This window comes from Crocodylus siamensis, chromosome 9 (assembly GCF_052110815.1).
Source record: "Crocodylus siamensis isolate JL-2025a chromosome 9, ASM5211081v1, whole genome shotgun sequence".
Classification (NCBI taxonomy): domain Eukaryota; kingdom Metazoa; phylum Chordata; order Crocodylia; family Crocodylidae; genus Crocodylus; species Crocodylus siamensis.
Genome location: NC_143403.1, coordinates 65,078,263 through 65,097,491, shown reverse-complemented (window position 1 = coordinate 65,097,491; position 19,229 = coordinate 65,078,263). Strand labels below are relative to the sequence as shown.

General features: G+C 43.1%; 1 protein-coding gene across 8 annotated transcripts in view; it reads right to left on the bottom strand.

The window, feature by feature from the left end:
- Window positions 1-19,229, bottom strand: part of RIMBP2 (RIMS binding protein 2) — a 328,093-nt gene that overhangs the window by 279,632 nt on the left and 29,232 nt on the right. The window lies entirely within an intron of this gene.

Sequence of the window (19,229 nt, the reverse complement as noted above, 5' to 3'; positions counted from 1 at the left end):
TCCGTTACATGTGGTACGTGCACAGGACTTCATTGGATTAAAATCTATCAGACCATTTAAAATTAACTCCTGGTTTTAAAAGAGAAATGAAAACCTTTAAAAACATGGCTGCACTCACGAGTGGATCTAGAATTGTGAAAAGGAGAGTAACAGGTGGTGTGGTGCCTCCTCACCAGGGATCTGGTTTTCTGCTTAAAAATTGCAAATTCTCTGATTAAAATATCACAAATTCTCTATTTAAAACCCCCAAAACAAAATGCTGCTGTATATATGTAGGTATCAATTGAACACAACGTTTTATTGAAACATTTACAATTTTAAAGCAATTTGGAAGCCCACCAGTGCCTCAATCATTATAATAAAATAAATTCTAAGTATCTATACATTTTGGTATTTGATTTTGGTTTTTTTATCATTGAAAATCAGAGCTCCCCTGCACCCTTAGCTCACCAGGATGCCACAGCTTGCCCCCCACCCCCCAAGGGCCTTACATCTCCCTCCTGCCCTGCCAGAGGGAGCCACCAGCTGCCAGGACTACAGGGCCAAGGACCCAGGTCCACAGCTCCCTAACCCCTGCAGAAGCGTTTGAGCCCTGGAGCAGAGCGCAGAGCCCAGCTCCCCCTCCCCTGCAGGCAGCATAGCCAGTGCAAAGCCTGTGGTGGGGGTAGGAGGGGTGGGAATTGAGCTGCTTGCTGCAGGCTGAGGCTCCTCACCCTGGTGCCCTCCCCACAGGACCTCCACAGCCCAGTGGACAGGACCTGGCGTGGCAGAGCAGAGCGGAGCCAGTGGCTCGTTGCCACTGCTGGGAGCCCCATGCTTCCATGGGGAAGCGCCCACCGGGCAGCAGCAAGGGACACAACTCCATGCTGCCACCCCCACTGCTGGCAGGCAGGCAGGGGGTGCTTCAGCAGGGCAGCATGGGGCTTGCAGCAGCAGCAAGGAGCTTCCTTGCTCAGCCCCACTTTGCCCTGCCACACCGGGCAGGCCGCTGCCACCCCTGCCCTGTGCAGAGATCTGGGAGGCACGTGCCCTCCTGCCTGCCTCCCAGGAGTGTGTGCAGGGGTGGGGAGCCAGCCCCACCCCCTGCCTCCTGGATGAGCCGCCCATGGCTTTATCTGGCTCTCTGCCAGGGCCCTGAGGCCATCCCTACCAAGCCTGGGCCCCAAGCCCCATGCACTGCCCCAGCTGGGCAGCAGCCCCAGCCACATCCCTCCCTCCATCCCTATGGGGGCCTGAATCCCCCATCCTCCCCTCCAGACTTACTTGCGGGAGTTGCTCTCCAGGCTGCCTGGTGACTATATGCATGTATACACATGGCACCCCCTGCCTGACCACCCTTCTCCTGCTGCCCCCGGCCCCTTGCAGGCTGGAGTTCTGGCAGCCTGCAGAGAACTCTTTGAAAAAAAAATGAAAAATCCACGTTTTTCTTGGTTATAAGAGAAAATCTGCATTTGCTTCTGTTTTTCCACAGGAAACAGAAAACCCAGATCCCTGCTCATCACATACTACACAAAACATTTTTTCCTCCAGTAAAAAGAAAATAAAAGCTCTATTTATATGCTAGGGGCTCAGGACTGTATTATGCAGCTTAAGAGTGAAGCAAAAACAAATGTAACTTTATTGGAATTTTGAAATTGGAATTAATTTGCTATATTATATATTAAAAAAAAATGACATTAGGCAAAATAATCAAAAGCTGTTGCTTTGTTAGCCTTGAAGTTATTACAGTCAAATGAACATCTACTTCTCAGATTCATAAAAACAAATCTAGCCTTCTTAGCCAGTGACAGAAATTATGCAAACTGGTACAAGTGACTGGAAACCAGTTCAAATCTGTAACACTACAGAAGTTCAGTGAACAAAAACCACTTTCAGAATGGCCAAAACCTGGATGGATGTAGTATCAGGCATAACTGATCCAGGTTAAATAGATTTATTGAACTTCTGTCCCAGATCCCCTCCAGAGTCAAGTCAACTCACAGTCCCCCAGCATCCCATGATGCTTTGCACCTCCCCCACAACCCTCCCCCTTTTCTTACAGGCTGGGCAGGTAAGCCTTAACCCAAGCTGTCTGCTCCAGCTGAGCAGGGAGGTGTGCTCTAGTGCCCCCAGCTTTTGCCCTGGGTCACTGCAGGCATGTGGCTACATTTCTGGAATCCAAATGACCAGACATTCACTTTTCTTATCAGTTCAAATCTATGCAGTTCAGACTAATTTAGGAAGATTGAACTGATTCACCCTTGGGCTTTTTGATGGTCTACACTCGGCCCTTGAGAATTTTGAGAGTGCATCCAGTGCTTCGCTAAAAGTTATTTCCAAGCCTGAGTTAAAGTTCACTTAAGTTAACATTTCCACACCTGAGTTAAAGATTTAGCTAGAGCTAAAAGCAGTCTGTAGGGCTGTGGAATAAGAGCTACATTACCAGAAGCAGCTAACAGACAGCAGAATTGCAGAAGAAGAAAAGATAGCTTGATTAGTAGAACATCAAGACCATTAAAAAGAAGAGATGGTTATTAATATTTGTGAAATGTAGAGTTTAGAAGGTAGATTATAATAAGCCATGAATTCAATTGACTTCCTCGCTGCTGCTCGAATAGAAATGCTGCTGCTACTTCCTGGAAGTTGGTTTTATACTTTGAGTGGACCCGAAATCAAAGGGTAGTGTGATTGCACCTCTGTACTTCCCTGGATCCGTTTATTATAATTTAGACAAAGTGCAAACAACAATTAGTTTCCTTTCATGTAAGGTGAATTAAGGACACATTTCTGCTAGGAAATATTTTACCAATTTGATATACAATTGCTTTCAAATTGAGGTTTTACTCTCTTGTTACAATACACCACAGGAACAAACTTTTAATACCTTCCACATTATTGACATTGTAATTGATTACTGAACACAATGTTTAGCCAGAAGATGCATCTATTGAATTTTGTTTCTGTGGTTTTATTCATGAAAAGCCAGCTTGTGCAGCCCTTTCACCAATCTCACAGTCCCACAGACTTAGGTGTGCTCCTGGCTCTGAAATTTGGGGGCACCCTATTTCATTGGATTTTCCTTGTGGCTAGGATGTTTCAAACTAGCTTAAGAAGGTTAGAATAGAATAGAACAGTATTTGAGCATCAAGGTGCCCAGAGAACAGAATATTTGCAAGATGATTGTGGGTATATGCACATGGGTCATGCACAAGTCAGACACACAGGCAGGGACATGAGAAGTGACATTCAACTTGCATCCTGCCACAGAGTGCCCCTGTGAGGAATTCAGGGGCTGAATTCCCGTCATTTCCGAACAATGCTTTCTATGGAAGGAAATCTGAGCTAAAAAGTTTGCCCCTAGGCTTTGCACTAAACAGAGGTGCCTGGATTGAGGAGAGCAGTTCTGGCCAATCTCCCTTTCTTTGTTAGATGCCTGCCTACATGTAGCAGAATGTGAACCATAAGCACAGATGATGCGTCAGTGTTGACCGTGGTGGGGGTCACAATGCTGCACTGCTCCTGCCACCACCCTTGCTGCAGGCCCTGGCTCCAGCTGGGCTGTAGCCCTGTGCCCCACCATCTGTACAGTAACCTTGGGGGGCACATGCCCCTCCATGCCTCCTGCATTGCCCATGTCCATAAGGAAAAGGGTTTGGTCCATATTCTTACCTATTTCCTTTAAAATTTCAAGAAATCATCCAAAAGGGACCTCACAGAACAGACCTTCCCTGAAAATGCAAAGATCTCTCTTTCGCTTGCCGGTTTTTTTCACTCATCACCTTTAAAAAAGAGAACTTTTCTTCCCCTCTGGTTCTCTTTTCTGATTAAACTCTGAAGTCAATCTCCAAATCTAACACGTCAGGCAAAAAATTATTTACAAACGTTATCAGTAGACCATATAAATGATCAAAAATCAAAAAGTAAGTAGATAGTGGAACCCTTTTAGGGTTCATGTAACTTTATCTACTGGAATTACATGCCGATTTTTTCCAAAGGAAAAAAAAATCGAAATTAAAAATTAAATGTGAAGTCGATTGCTAAAGATCACCTGCTAAAATTAAAGTTAGGAAAACCCTAATCACCTGACCACCCATATTTTCTAACTTTAGCCTTGACTGAGACTGTTCAATAGAGTTGCTTTAATCTTACTCAAACTCCTTTACAAAATAATTTTGCCTCTCTTTGGAATATGTCTCTCTCTTTAAAAGAAGGATCACTGGGAAGATTGGTTGCACCAAAGAATAGTGGTAAATTCATTTTGAGGCCTTTCACTTTTATCCTTTGCTGGTGTAAAGAGTCATCACTCCACTGAGGCTGAGCTCCAGCAGTTTAAATCAGGAGAGGCTTTGCACCTTACTTTTTTTTTTGGATAGTGTCAACAGTATGCCAGACATTGGCTAAGTCCTGTGCTGAATTTCTTACTTTCCAGGTTAGCTTTTCTTGCTTAAATAACCTTTAGTAGATTTTTTAAGGATAGGGAGAGGAAGCTCTGAAGCCAAATGATCACCTCTGTCAAAAAACCTGCCAAACACCGACGACTGCGAATGGCTGGGCAGGCAGCAAGATTAGACTGTTGCTAGAGGGGAAACAACCTCTTTGTCCCCGCTACCTTCATGTATTTGATTCAGCCCCTGCTGTTGCACCTTGACATACCAAGAGAGCTGTCATCCTAGACTCTTTTTACTACATGTCTATGGCACATTAGCATAACTGGGCCTGAATCCCTGGTTTGGTGCTCCACGCACCGGCTCAGTTCAAATCATTAGGCAAGGAAACTTTAAGTTATATGATCAGTTTCTCAGAAATGCCTTAGAGAGGAGGCATCCTCTAACATTTTGCTCTCATTCATACTGAACAGTGTACCATGGTCCTTCCATTTGCTCAATGAGATTATGTTAGACCCTCAAACATTTGCATTTTTGAGAATGCCAAATCAATGCTTAACAGACCAGAATACTCCAATATTCACCCCCCGGCCCCCAACACATAATGAAAGTGATGACAATGAGCAACACCTTATATTTATTCATCCATCTCAAAGATTTTTACCAAAGTGGTTGGGCATTACAGTACATACATCAATGAGGCAGATTCATCTCTGTTACAAACCCAAAGAACTCAAGGAAATTACATCACAGGGAAAATCTGGCCCAATATCTGTAATTATATACATACGAAGAGAGCTACTTGGCAATGTATCTTATGCAAATAATAAATGGATGCATACGTAAAAAACAGGTATACGAAACATATAGCCACAGTGAATTACAATAATTTAGAAGATTTTAAGGGGTTTAGAAATTATGACAAAGATGAACAAGCAAAGAATAGTGATATTTAAAAACAAAGCAGCATGCCCCATGTTTTGAAGCTTCTAATTCTTTCCCCTGCTTCTGGGTAAATTAGGTTGTCACGTAACAGCTAGAAGCCTGGATTGTGGTTTGGAAGCCCGACTATTTTCTAGCTCTGCCTCCGAATCACTCAGTTACATGCGACCAAGTCACTCTGCAGTTTGGTGCATCAGTCCCCCTATCCATAAAATGGGAATATCGATATTGATGTACTTTGTAATTTTAAATGTACTGATGAGAGGTGCTATAGAGGAGCTAGATATTATTAATAAAACACAACTAATCCTTACCACTATTGCATATTAATATATTCAAAAATTTTAAGGCCAAAAGGGACCGCTGGATTATCTAACTGAACCTTCTGTATAACATCTGGGTTTTCATCCAATTGTTTCTGTGTTGAAGACTTTATCCCAAAATGTTTCGTAAAATATTATTAAGCATAATGTTAAGTATCATTACCACTTGAAGATATGTCACTTCAAAATGACCCACAGAGTGACAATATGACTGGAAGTTCAAAGAGCAGGTCAACGGGGGATCACTAATTGAATTCCAGGTCACCAGCCTCCCAAACTAATGTCCTGTAACAAGTGAAATGGGAAGTCCTTTGGATGCTGGACCTGACTTGCATACATGAACAGCCTGCACACCTGTGGGCACTGTATAAATCCATTAACAGCAACAAAAATATATTGATTGTGTAACAACTGTACACATATTAAAGCCAAAGGATTAAGACTTCTTTTGCAAAACAGCATCCTAAAGCATGACCAGGCATTAAAAATCGATCATATCTACCTAGCACTTGTTTAGACTCCTTTGATTTATCTTTTCATTTTGCATAATACATAAACAGTCCAATTAGGATGTGTTTTCAGGGGGTATTTTAGATCAAAGAGGTTACTTTAAACCCACAGGGAACAAAGCTATCAGAAATGTAACATGGAGTTAGGAAGGAGGAGGGGTTCAGTGTAGCACACTGAACATCAATTTAATCATTACCTGGCATGTCAAGACATCTAAATCTAACCCCTTCCCTTGCTCTACAGAAAAGGCAGACACTGCAGGCTGCAAAACATTTCAGAAAAAATCAGACAATTGCCCTTACAACTGAGGTCACAAATCTTTTGCCAGAACAAAATGTCCACAGAATTCCTACGGTCATTCTACATAAAAACCAATCAGACTGTTACCTTCAGACACAGCCTTATGTCATGCCCAGTATGACACAAGCACATTTTTCCAAACTACTTATAGGTTATGTAATAGAGATCTGCAGAGCATTAGCAGTCACGTGACATGGCCTACTAAGATTCCTAACTGCCACCTACAACATTTAATTAGCAGGCAGTAAACAAGAGAGAGAAGGGGAAAAAAAAAATGTTTCCAGGCTTGAGAAGAAAACATTCTCTCTCACGTTACAAACAATGATTTTTTGCTTACAGGGGAAGTAAAACTGCAGCCGTCAGAGAATCAGGGACCAGGAGTGAGCAAGGGACAGGTTCAAATATCTGCCCATTGCGATACTGGCAATCAGAAGAAGCCCTGCTCATTTGGGTGCTGAGCCCTCGCATCTGTTTGCTCCAAGTAGGAGATGAGCGTATTTGCCCCCTTCCAGGAGCAGCTTGGGCTCAATTCTGCATCAGTTCCTCAGCTGGTGTAAATGGTCATAACTCCACTGACCTCGTTGCTGGGGGAAGTTATTTGACGTCTCTCAGTTTTAAAAGAGCGATGCCACAAACCGGAGGTGCAATTACTACCAGAAAATGGGAGGGGGGGCGGAAAAAAAACCTCCCAAGATTTTCTGTAGGATGGTTTTTTCAGCGTGGAGGCGAGCAATCTTTAAAGTGAGTGTGTGGATCGAGAGGCCAGTTTCCTGGCTTCAGTGGAAACTCACCTTCCTCTTTGGCTTCTGCTGAAACACCTCCGAGCAGGATTAATTTTAGCACCGGCTCAACAAGTCCTCTTTTTTGCTTCTGGAATTCCTTAGATTTAAAAAAAACACCAAAAAAACCACAACACACACAACAAACTGCATGCCTGAACCTATGTATAAAACATATACACTTATCTGAGAGGGATGGCTGACTGCCTGTTACTCCGCTCTGCTCAGCATCTTACAGGACCAGGCTTTTGAGGACTAAAGCAAAGATTGTGGTAAAGAGCTGATTGCAGTTATTTTTAAAGGACAAATGGAAGATAATGTCTAATTGTGGTTAAAGAACTAGAGGAAAGGAAACTGTGCCCTACTATTATGCTCGAAGCATCTTCCCTTGGTGTATTCAGAGTGATATTCTGCACAGCTACTGATTAATAATCAGCATCAAACATTTGCCATGATTATGTCACTTTTACTATCTTAAAAGCTATGGCAATGCCATAGCGCTTCTACAATGCTTTGTAGGAGACGTGAAACTTTATTACAATTATGAGTAACCTGACTCGTATCCCCTCTCCCTATGCACTGGCTTCAGCAATCCGGACATTTTCCAACCAAATCCCAATTGCTACAATCAGAGGAAAAGACACTTCATTCTAAATAACACTCTTTGCTCACAACTGAGAAGAAACTACAACGTACATCACATCTGCTTTTTTGTAAGAGCTCATGGGAATTCAGGTACCTCCCATACTTGGAGATATATTTTTCAAAGATTAAGAAACAGGCAAAATAGTGAATGGTACTCAGCTCTGGTGATTGTGATGGTTAGGTCCATTTTACTCGGTGCTATATGCGTTTGAAGGAAGAGACAGTCTGTGCCCTGAAGGGCTTAATCTCTTGAACAGATAAATAGAGCATGGGGAAAAGGGAATATTGTGATTCCTCTTGTACAGACGCAGAACTGAGCCCAGGAGGAATTAAGTGATTTGCTTAGGGCCACAAACAGGATCTGTGGCAGAAGAGGAAATCATTCCGATTTCCCAAACCTCCGTCCAATGCTGTAACCAGAAGCCGAACTTCCCACTGTTTTCAAAATGACAAACACTCGTTGCCTTTTCCTGCAGAAACAGTCAAACTGTTGATTCCATTTTCCTTAACATTATGTCAACCTTTAGCAGCTTCTGACGCAGAATGAACCCGAGGTAATAAACTTCAACAATATAAAACCCAGGATATTTTATAGTTATTGCAAAAGAAAAAGTAGTTAGCGGGTATTTACACTGACCACATTCAAACTTCCATGCCTATCAGCAGTCCCAGGGCATCCTCACTCATTTTCCCAAGGCAATTAAAGCTCTGCCGTGTCCCAAGAGTCTTCCTCTGAGCGAGAGAGTCTGATAGAGTGAGCCCTGTCTTTTCACTGGTGGATGAATCATAGTTGCATTGAGCACCGCTTGGAAAAGACAGCATTTTTCCAGTGCTGTGGCCATGTTCTAGTTTACTCTTTTAATATGCCATGAAGATATCCTTTTAGAAAATTTCTTTAAAAACTGAACAGAAGGATCTCAGCAATTTTGGTGAAATTAGCAGGCCATCAGATTATATTGCATTTCTTAAGAAAAAGCAACATCAGCTGTACTAGGCTCTTTCTACAGCTCTTTCAAGACCTCTTACATAGACTTTAGTCACCTCGACAGAGCATAATGCAATGCTACTGAAGAGCTGTTTATCAAAATGCCACTCCTATTACTAATGAGAAAACATTAGAAAGGTTTGTGAAAACCCCTGCTCCGCCTGAAGCTTCCTCTAGGTATAAAACTGTAAACGAGACACCAAAAAACAAAAATCAATTTGACGGTCACTTTTTGAAGTCTGACAACACCTCCTTGGACCAGGTATTTCCTGGGCAGACAGTGGCATAATTAGACCAGGGCAGCTGCCCTGGGTGTTGATGGGATGCGGGGAAAGGAGAGGGCACAGAAGAAATGACTACCACTACCAGAAGGCATTGCTGCCCTATGTGTAGTAGCTGCCTCCATCACTTAGCAACATCATTACACCTCTGTGGGCAGATCTATTGCGACTTCACTGCACAGCCCTGCTCCATATCATGGCTGTATAGAAGAACTCGCTTAGCTGGAATCTATCTAAAATACTGAGTATCTAAATATACTGACCGTGTGTATATAAATACACCCACAGAAAAGTATATATATGGCATACAAATCCATCTTATGCTTAATACATAAGTGTGCGTGCATGTGTATCATCAATCAAGAGAGGTCATCTGTAGATACAGGTACTCAAGGTTTCTGATTTGGTGCTGTCATTAAGTCTATTTCAGCAAAGCATCGAGTATCAGTTGCTCGTTTCACATGCAGGGTGAAATTCTGGGGCCTCTATTGTTCCGTACTCTTCAGGCTCATTTTTCTTAAGTTCAAAATTTGCCAGAGTTAGGCTTAAAAAACTCCAAACCAAGAAAAAGACACTTCATAACATTTACAAAATGGAGGGTCTGGATAAGTACTTGAATGCATTCACTAGTTGCAAAGTTAACCAGAGCCTCTGTCGGTAGCCTTAACCACAGTCATTCTGTCTGACTATAGTACGATGGTGCTAACCTGGCAGCAATTCATATGTCTAGCAAACAGCAAGCATATGTAGTTCTCCAGTCTGCAGAGAATAAGGCCGCTTCTCGACTTCCATGTGGTGTAGGCTTTTTCCTTTTTTAACACTGTGCTACAAATGCCTGGTTCACTTCATTGACAAGGGCAGCCAGTCATTTAAAAACAAACTCCAAGGCACTGCAAATAATGCACGTTTGATCGTGTGTCTTCACACAGACAAGTCCCATTCAATACCTACAAGAGTTTTTCCAATTCCCTTTCTTCAAACATGTGAACCAGAAAGCCCTACTTTAAATTGGTCAGATGAAGTAAAGTGGTGCGGCTACAGTTACTTTCATACCACATAGTTCATTTCTACATTTATTTATCATCTCATTAATTTTAAGAAGCCCCCTTTCATTTCCAGTCTACTACCTCTGTGCATGCTGCTTTCTTAAGGTGGTTCTTTTGAATAAGATGAATCACTCCTTATTTATATTTTGTTGATGGCAACCTTAATAGTCTCTCCCTCTATGTTCACTTGGTGCAGTTATGAAAACATGAGTATGAATGGCTTCATAATATTTTGTATATTATCTCAAAATATTTAAGCTACTTCAGGGAATTGTTCCTATTATAGTCCAATGCCGTGACAGTCCACACTGATAAATTATTCCATGGAGCTATTTTTATATACAACTATTCTGCACCATCTTCTGCACTGGATATAACACAGGGAAGTGCTTATCAATAAAGGGCTGCAGAAGGCAGGTGCTTTAAAAATGGGTGCACCTAAATTTACCCCAGTTAACATGTTACTAAGACCATGTACAACTATAACACTGATCAGCCTGTCACTTATGGAGATGAATATCCTTCTTACCTGCCTCTAGACATGCCAGGAAATAACAACTTTAAACAGAGGTCAGTAATAAAAAAAAAAACCTGCAGTACCCCTTGCATAATTCCCAAGTAACACTGCATAGAGCGTGCCTGGTACATGCTAGCTGAATAACCACTATCTAGACATGCAGGACAGTAACACTTCAGTATGCCATGTATACATATACACATTGCCTACATATACTAGTATGTAATACATAAATATGACATGTGAGCATATACATACAGATGAACAAAATCTCTCCCCCGCTGTGCCTGGAGCCAGAGGTGTTTCTGCAAAGGTCTTTATAGAAAAGTCCAGTTTGAAACTCAAGGCTCCCTAATTACAGTTAAAATACAAAAGCATTTCTACCCATTAGTGCTGTTCAAAACTAGACAGCAAGGAAACAACACAGCTATTTATTACCAGTATCTTCAAGGGAAGAGCTGTCACACTGATGATTCTGCTGTGACACTACAACGTTCATCTCGGAAGCAATCAGATCCTGTGCATCTGCACAGAGGTTGGAGGGGGGGGGGAATAGCTAGCCAGTATGGTTACTAACTTTGCCCAGAGAAGCTTACGCAAGAAAGCAGCACGGCACCAAACCTGTCGTTCTGCATTTTATTTGATAGAAAACCATGGAACTGACTAGAAAATGACCCAAGATTAAACATCAATAGGAGGGAAGATGGAATAATCTAGCAAAGGTTTAATCCCTTTACCTAGTGCTCATGCCCTGCGCTAAAATAATACAGCATTTTAAACAGTGCCTAAGAGCAAAACCCCACAGCGAAGGGCAAGATCAAATGACAGCAGAATAATAAAGTTTGCCTGTCTCCGATTCCAGTTCCCTTGCAAACCTGGTAGCAGAGGGGAGGAAGACCCCCACGCCTGGCCCACACAGCAGGCTAATAGCTATGTTAGGAGGGGGTGAGATCTCAGCATACCTTTGAATCAAGTGCTCCCGATGTTCAGCAGGATCATTGCCGAGAGACAACTGCAGTCTACTGTGTCAGATTACAACCTGGTGGAGAGAGCGGCAGCCGCGGCAGCAGCAGCATCAGTGCGTTGGCTCGGCTTGTATTCAAGCTAAAAATGATTCATTAGTTGTCTGCAGGGAGGCAGGGTGAAAGAGACGGAGCGAGCAAGCATCATCAGCCATGCAGCAGCTGCCGGAGCCTATGAAACAGCAGTGTTCACACACACACGCACACAAAGATGGCTTTCCCCTATTTGCCAGTTTCTCTTTCACACGGGATTAGCAAGAGGCAAGTGAGAGCTCAGCAAGGCTGGGTAGCAAGGAGGTGGGGGCAGGAGTTGGGTGGGGGGGCGTGGATTTTATTTTACCTCCAAGTAATGCTATCGCAGGACTTCCTCAGTAGGTCATCTGTGGCCTACTGGGACAAACCAATGAACTGTAAATGTGAGCTGTAATTTTTTTTCCTCTCCCCAGCCTGCCATAGAAGACTTAGAAATTCAAATACAGAAGGGCATTAAAGCAGATTACCTGGACCATCCCAACCATGCTGTCTTTTTTCTGTTAAAGAAAACTGCAGCCCACACACACAGGGACACACACACACACACACACACATCCTTCCAGGTCTACTTGTGCAACCAGCAGCTGCCTAGCAACTGGAAAAGAGATGCACTGGGAAAGGAGGGAGGGAGGGAATATTAAAAAAAAAAAAAAAAAAAAAGAGAGAGAGAGAAAAGTCTTCCTTAAGGCAACCAAAAGCCTTTAGCCTGTATTTAAAGACAAGACTCTCCTGACGCCCGTGATCTGAGGGCTTGGGAAATGCATTTGTGCAATAATATAGCCTAATTTTAGCTAGAAGATAGGCCATTTAAGGTTCAATTGTCTAGATAGCACAAGAAGTAATGCTGAGTAAAGCTTTCTGTTATTTCCTTAAAGCACTTAACAGTGCAAGGAAATATACTACTCCCAGGGTACCATTTTATTGAACCCTCCTAAAGCTGCTATAGAAATATACTTCACCATTTAATAATCTTACCCAGTTATCCTAAAAATAAAATGTGCCTAAGATTGAGAGAGGCAGTGTTAATTTATCGACTTTTTGCAAAAGCGCTTTCTTCTCCTCGAGGCCCTCAGCAAACTGAGTCATGCAGGCAGATTTCCCAAAAGGTTCACCACTCACAATGGGGGCCATATAGCCAAAATGGCTTAACTCCTATTTAGGCAGACAAGGTTCTTTGGGTGAACCTGCTATCTTTTATTAGACCAACTGAAATAGCTGGAAAACAATTATTAAGCAAGTTTTTGGGTTCAAAAACGCTTCGTCGGGCTAAGGAAGTTTCAGCAGTTGGTGTGTGCTCTTCCCGGATGGAATGAAAAGTAAAGAAGCCGGAGGCTGGGCTGGTGTGCACGCAAGACAGACAGTCAGTAAAAATGTAGACTGAGGAGTCAATGGGTGAGAGAAGGGGGATGAATAGTGGAGAGATATATAACCTGCCTGACATCTGACTCCCCAGGCATCTCTCCACTCTCCATCCCCGTTCTCTTCCCCCGCCCCCTCAAAGCCTCTCTCTCACCCATTGACTCCTCTATCTACATTGTCACTGACTACCCGTCTTGTGCGCAGCCCAGCCCAGCCTCCGGCTTCTTTACTTTTCATTCCATCCAGGAAGAGCACACACCGACTGCAGAAACTTCCTTAGCCCGACAAAGGGTTTTTGAACCCGAAAGCCTGCTTAATAATTGTTTTCCAACAATTTGAGTTGGTCTAATAAAATAGATCAGATTCACCCAAAGAATCTTGTGTCCTTGGACCAACACGGCTACAACCTATACCCCTGTAACTCCTATTTAGAAATTTAATTAGAAACCAAAGATTATTTTATCAGGCCCACAGTCAGTGCTCTGCTCTTTTTGACAAAAGAAAGCGACAGCAGTGGTCCATCTATGGCAGTATTTTAGTTTCCAATAATGGTCAGTACCAGATGCTTCAAAGAAAGGTGTGAGAATCCCATATTTATGTAATCTGCCCTTCCCAACGGGTCTTCTCACAATTTCTAGTAGCTAAAAACCTATAAACTTGACTCATGAGGCTGAATATCCTTTCCAAAATGCCTTAGTGTTAATTATTCAAGGAAGTGTTTGGTAGCCATGTTGGTCTGAGGCAAAAACAAATGCAAAAATCTAGAACTCTTGGTTCAAAAATACCTTTTATTAGATCAACTGAGAAACTGCAAAAAAAATCTCTCTCTCCAAGCTTTTGGGCTCAAAGGCCCTTCATCAGGCTGAGGGAAAATTAAAGATGGTCAAAAAATAATTGTTTTGCAATTTCCTAGGTGTCCTAATAAAAGGTAACATTTCTGAACCAAGAGTTCTAGATTTTTGCATTTATTTAGTGTTAATTACTATAACTCTGAATATTCTTGTTATCCTAATAGCTTTCATTTCTACCCAGGAGAACTTTTACAATCTATTCTCCAATGCCTGATGAAGAGTGTTTGTGCCCAAAAGCTTGCAATTGAAGACATTTATTTGCAAAAATCTTGTTGGTCTAAAGAAGATATCATCTCTACTATGAGTCCTGATTGCCCATTATCCTAACCAGCATCCAAATCCTTTCTGTTCAATCTTGCTAAATTTTTAGGTTCAAGAGCTCCCCATGGCAACATGTTTCAGTGTAGTGTATATTGTGTAAAAAACATTTCCATTTATTGATTAGAAATTAAATTAATATCTTGTCCAAAGTGTTATAACAGGAGGTACTGATTGCTGAGCACTTCTGAAAAAGGTAGCTCCTATTATGAGTATTGAGCAATAAAAAACTTGGCCCTGAATTGTCTGAAAATTTAGCTATGGGTTGAGGGTGAGATTTTCAAAATGTCCTAGAAACTAGATGCTTTATTGTGGGTGACCAAGTTGATGCTTCTTAAGAGGGGCTGTTTTTCCAGAAAGGGACTCTGAAACCCAGGCCTCTTCACGGCATGCTAGATTGAACACCTGAAATAATAAAGCACCCAAACCTCCGAATTATTTTTCTAAATCTTGGCTGAAGCGTCTTGCCCAAGGTCAGCAAGTTGGTAGGAGAGGAAGGGAAAAAAGCCTTGACAGGAAGGTATGGGGTCTTCCTTTATGAACCACACACCCCAACTCTCCAGATAACAAGAATTAGAATAAGGCCCTAGAAACAGCCTTGCTTCTCTTACCAGTGTGCAGGTTTCAAAGGAAGACATACTGAGTTGTGTCTACACAGCAGGTTTACTTCCCAGAGCAGCCATATTCAAGTCTGAGTCTCTACACCAGTGATTCTCAATCAGGGTTTTGGGACACCCTGGAGTGCCCCAAGATCCTCTGAAGGGGGCCTCAGGATGTAAGGAAATACGTGAGGTGTGAGGAGATAAGCAACTAAGTATAGGTTCAGGCTTGTCCTTGCTTAGCCAACCTCCCACTTCCCAGCCCCGCTGCAAGAAAATAAGCACCATAATATAGAAATTAGTTTTTGAAACTGGGTTCCATGCACTTGCAAAAGTTATGGAAGGGTGCCTCGAGTCCAGCAAGGGGTGCCTCGAGTCCCAAAAGGCTGAGCGTAGAGAACGGTGGTTCGAACTGCACCGCCCAGCTGTACTGGTGCCTGTGCTCCTGAGAAAATCACAGTAGCTTTCTCCAAGTGTGGAGGGGCCAACATTTTTGGCAGGTGTGCCACAAGTTAGCCCCACGTGCTCCCTGAGTGCCACTTGAATCTCTTTCACCTACCCAATCTGCTGTCTGCTCCCTGCCCCACCTGCCCCAGTCTGCCAAGCTCGATACACACAGAGGCTGCAGGTGTGAGTGATGATGAGTGTGAGTGATGATATCTGTGCAGGTGTGTGTGATGAGATGATTAGTGAACAGAGAACCGTGATGATGTGGAATGCAGCAGCAGCACAATGCCTCTTCCAGCCCTGTGCAGAGGGATGGCCGAACCAGTTATGCAAACTTTGTATACGCCTAGCTTTATGACCAAAACAAAAGTTTGCCAAATCCGTTATAGGGAAGCAATATCTATGGAGAACTAGCTGTCAGGAGCTGGGTTATATATCATGTCATCATGTCTGAAGCACGGGACCTTACAAATGTCATGCATGTATTGTGTAGTATAATGTACTGTGTACATTGGAAATGCAATCTGAATGTGTAACGGAAGGGGGGCAACCCTACCGAGTCCTGCTGGTGGCATGATGGGGACAGAGTCTCTCCTTTGCCTGTGTTAAGAAACTAAACCAGCTCTCAGATTTTCAGGCCCACTTCACACGTTAAGGCCCAGAGCCAGGCTACTCCAATCTCAATGCTTAGCAAACTGCAGCAAAGTAGGGGGTTGCGGCAGACCCTGCAGGCAGCACTCCCCTGCCACATTCCCCTCAGGGATAACTCAACATCCTCCTCTGGCTCCTAGCCCAGGCTCTGGCTCTTTTCTTATTCTAATAGCCCAGCAGCTTCCCCACTCCTGGACAGGCATCGGTTAAGGAAGAGGTGGTGAACTGGTATTCCCACGGCTTTCAGGTCTCACCACAGAGCCTGCATTCAGAGCAAACCAAGTCTTTTGGCTCAGATCAAGCATCAGTTTCTAGGCCTCTGGTGGGCATCCAAATCCTAAGACCTCTGGGCTTGGGCCTGCACATAGGATGCCTGCCAATGGATTTGGGAGCGTCTGAAGTCCCAGAGCGAGAGCATGGGGTAGAGGATGCTCACCGGTGGTAGCGCCACACGTGGTATTTGGAACGATTGAGTTCTGCTCATTCGATCAGATTTGGAACCAATTTGGCTGATCTGACACGGAGCACGAAATATATTAATGAAAAAAAAACAAACCCAAAAACAAAGTCTCCATTCAGGGCCTGGGTCCTGTAGCTAGAGGCATTTGCAAGCCACTGAAACCAACAGGACTTTCAGCCCTTCCTCTACCTGGTCAGGTTGCGTTTCCTGGTGATGCAGCCAAGTCTCAAGGCAGGGCAGGGGCAGGGGGCTCCGGCTGCCCCCAGGTTTCCTTCAGCTACAAGTGCAAAACTGCTTGTTAAAGGGGCAATCCTGGTGTGTGCTGTGTCCATCCCAACCTGCCAGACAACCCCAGGCTGTCTTGACACAGGTGAATTCCTTGAGGGCATTTGTCATCAGATTACACACCTTTTACTCACCAAATGAATGGTGCAAAGAGTCCTTACTGGGCTTGAGCATTTGGCCTTAGAGCTGAATTTCCCCTCACAGGGATTCATTTATAGGGCTTTCCTCTGACCTCAAAAGTCATGGGCTCCACCGCTAGTTTATTATGCTTTGTTTCTTTGATTTATATGCTCAGGGCAGCTCACAATAAGAAAACAGAATAATTTAAAAAATAGGATGCCTTAAAAAACAGGCGACACACCAGCTCTGTGCCAGGCAGCACAAACCACATGACAGGCAGCTCGCCATTTGTGCCCAACCCTGGCAAAGCCAAACCAAGAAAACCCTATGAAGCAGCAATTGTGTGCATGTGTTATACAACGCTACATGCATGTATAACACTCTGCAAGTCCCAGCTCTTGTCTTGCCTGAGAGAATTAAGGGCCCAAATCCCACTGAATTTCACCTTCCTGTCTTTCACTAGGGGATCATTGCGGTCATCGTGTGTCCAGTGACTTCTCAGACTTTAAGATTTTTGTGATGAGGGAACTGAAAATCCCAGCCACAGGTTCATAAAAGAAGTCAGCACCCAACTCTCCCTGAAGTGTGGCTTGAGAATTTTCTTCTGAGGTTCCTATATGTTTAAATGAAATGCATTTATAATATGAGCTGTGCATATGTTAGTGATTCAACTCACTATTTTCAAATTCAGGCAGTAGAGCTTTGCTGCTGGGCTACTTCAGATAAATACCTAACTATAACCACTGTTTAGTCTTGTAGGTACAGGAGGCACAAAAACCTACACCATGAATGATATTTTAGTCATCTTTCCACGTATAAGAGATGAACAGGGTTATGTAAAGCGAGTAAAACTCACTTACCTTCACACGTCTTTTCTCTGGTTGCCTGAAAGTGCTTATATTTAGATGGGAAATATAATGAACCTTATATGAAAGGATATGTGCCAACTTGTAATTTAGTTTGAGTAATGGATTGAGGGTCAGATGTAGATACTACTGCTAAATTACTCAGTGCTCAAAGGTGGGTTCTCCTTTTCTTCAGCTGCGAAGTCTGAATCCAGCTGAGAATGTCCTTCAACTCTGAAGATGTCTGGATCTTAGATTTCGGATTGAACCTCTCTCTAGTTCAGACTGGCAGAACACGTTAGAGGCATTGGAAACACTGCAGTTTTTAGGGCGCCTATATATGACCGCGGAGGCTGCCCTGACGCACTAGAATTCCAGCACGTTGGAGCAGATTTAATTAATCAAGTGGACTGGAGAGTAGCGATTGCCGTGCTCCAGCCCCCGTGCTCAAAAATGGTAGCAGAGACGCTTCAAGCAAAGCTCGTCGAATGGCCTTTAGTTCAAGCGCCCCCAGCAGACTTTTTAAGTGCAGCTATACTGATACAGGAGAAGCAGCAGCACTTTAATTAGAGCGGCTCTTGCAGTTGCTCTAATTAAAGCACCACTTCCCACCGCTGCCTCGCCACCCACCTAAAAGTGCCCTAAGTTTTTGATTATATGAACAAAGTAATCGTGCTTTGCAGCAGGGGAAGTTTAGATGGGATACTAGGACGAACTTTTTCATTATGAAGGTAGTTATGCATTACAACAGCCTACCCAGAAAGGTTGTAAAACTTCCATCCTTGCAAACTGTTGAGAGCAGGTTGGACACGCACTTAATTTGGGATGGTTTTTAGTCAGACACCATCTTGCCTTGACCTGGGGGTTAGATTAGATGACCTGCTGAGGTCCCTTCCAGACCTACTTCCCTCCGATTTTTCAATGCTAACACCAAACCTATTTTAAAAACTGTAAACGGTGATATACTGTTGGAAAGCTTCCAAAACATGCCCTTTGTGACCAGTAACCATTTAGAAACATAAACCAAAGTCTTAAAAAAAAAACTTAATGTAGTCAATTTTCTACTTCCTGCCAGATAAGAACCCACAAAACAAGTTATTGGAGCCATAAGATATGAAAACTTTACTAACATAAATAATTTACTATTTATCTAGCACTCTGTAGGATGAGCTCTGCCAAGCATCAATATGAAATGCTAAGAAACATCGCTGCCGTTAGAGTTTTACAATTCTAGGTACCGAGAGGCATTTCTGAAGAAGGCCGTTTCAGCTCCTGGCCGCTTATACAATATAAGTCTGGGAAGTCCCATCTAAACATCTACCTGCATTCATATTCATAGCCATTTTTTAATCCTTCCACAAACTGAGACCATTAATCAAAATATATACATAGGGCTGATATTCTTCTAATTTAACCTAGCCAATTCAGAAGCAACTTCACTGAACTCCATGTAGTTACAATGGCATAAGTGAGAGGACAATACACTGCTACTGTTCAGATTCCTCTTAGCACAATGAAGTAAGATTAAAAAAAAAAAACTAAGGAAA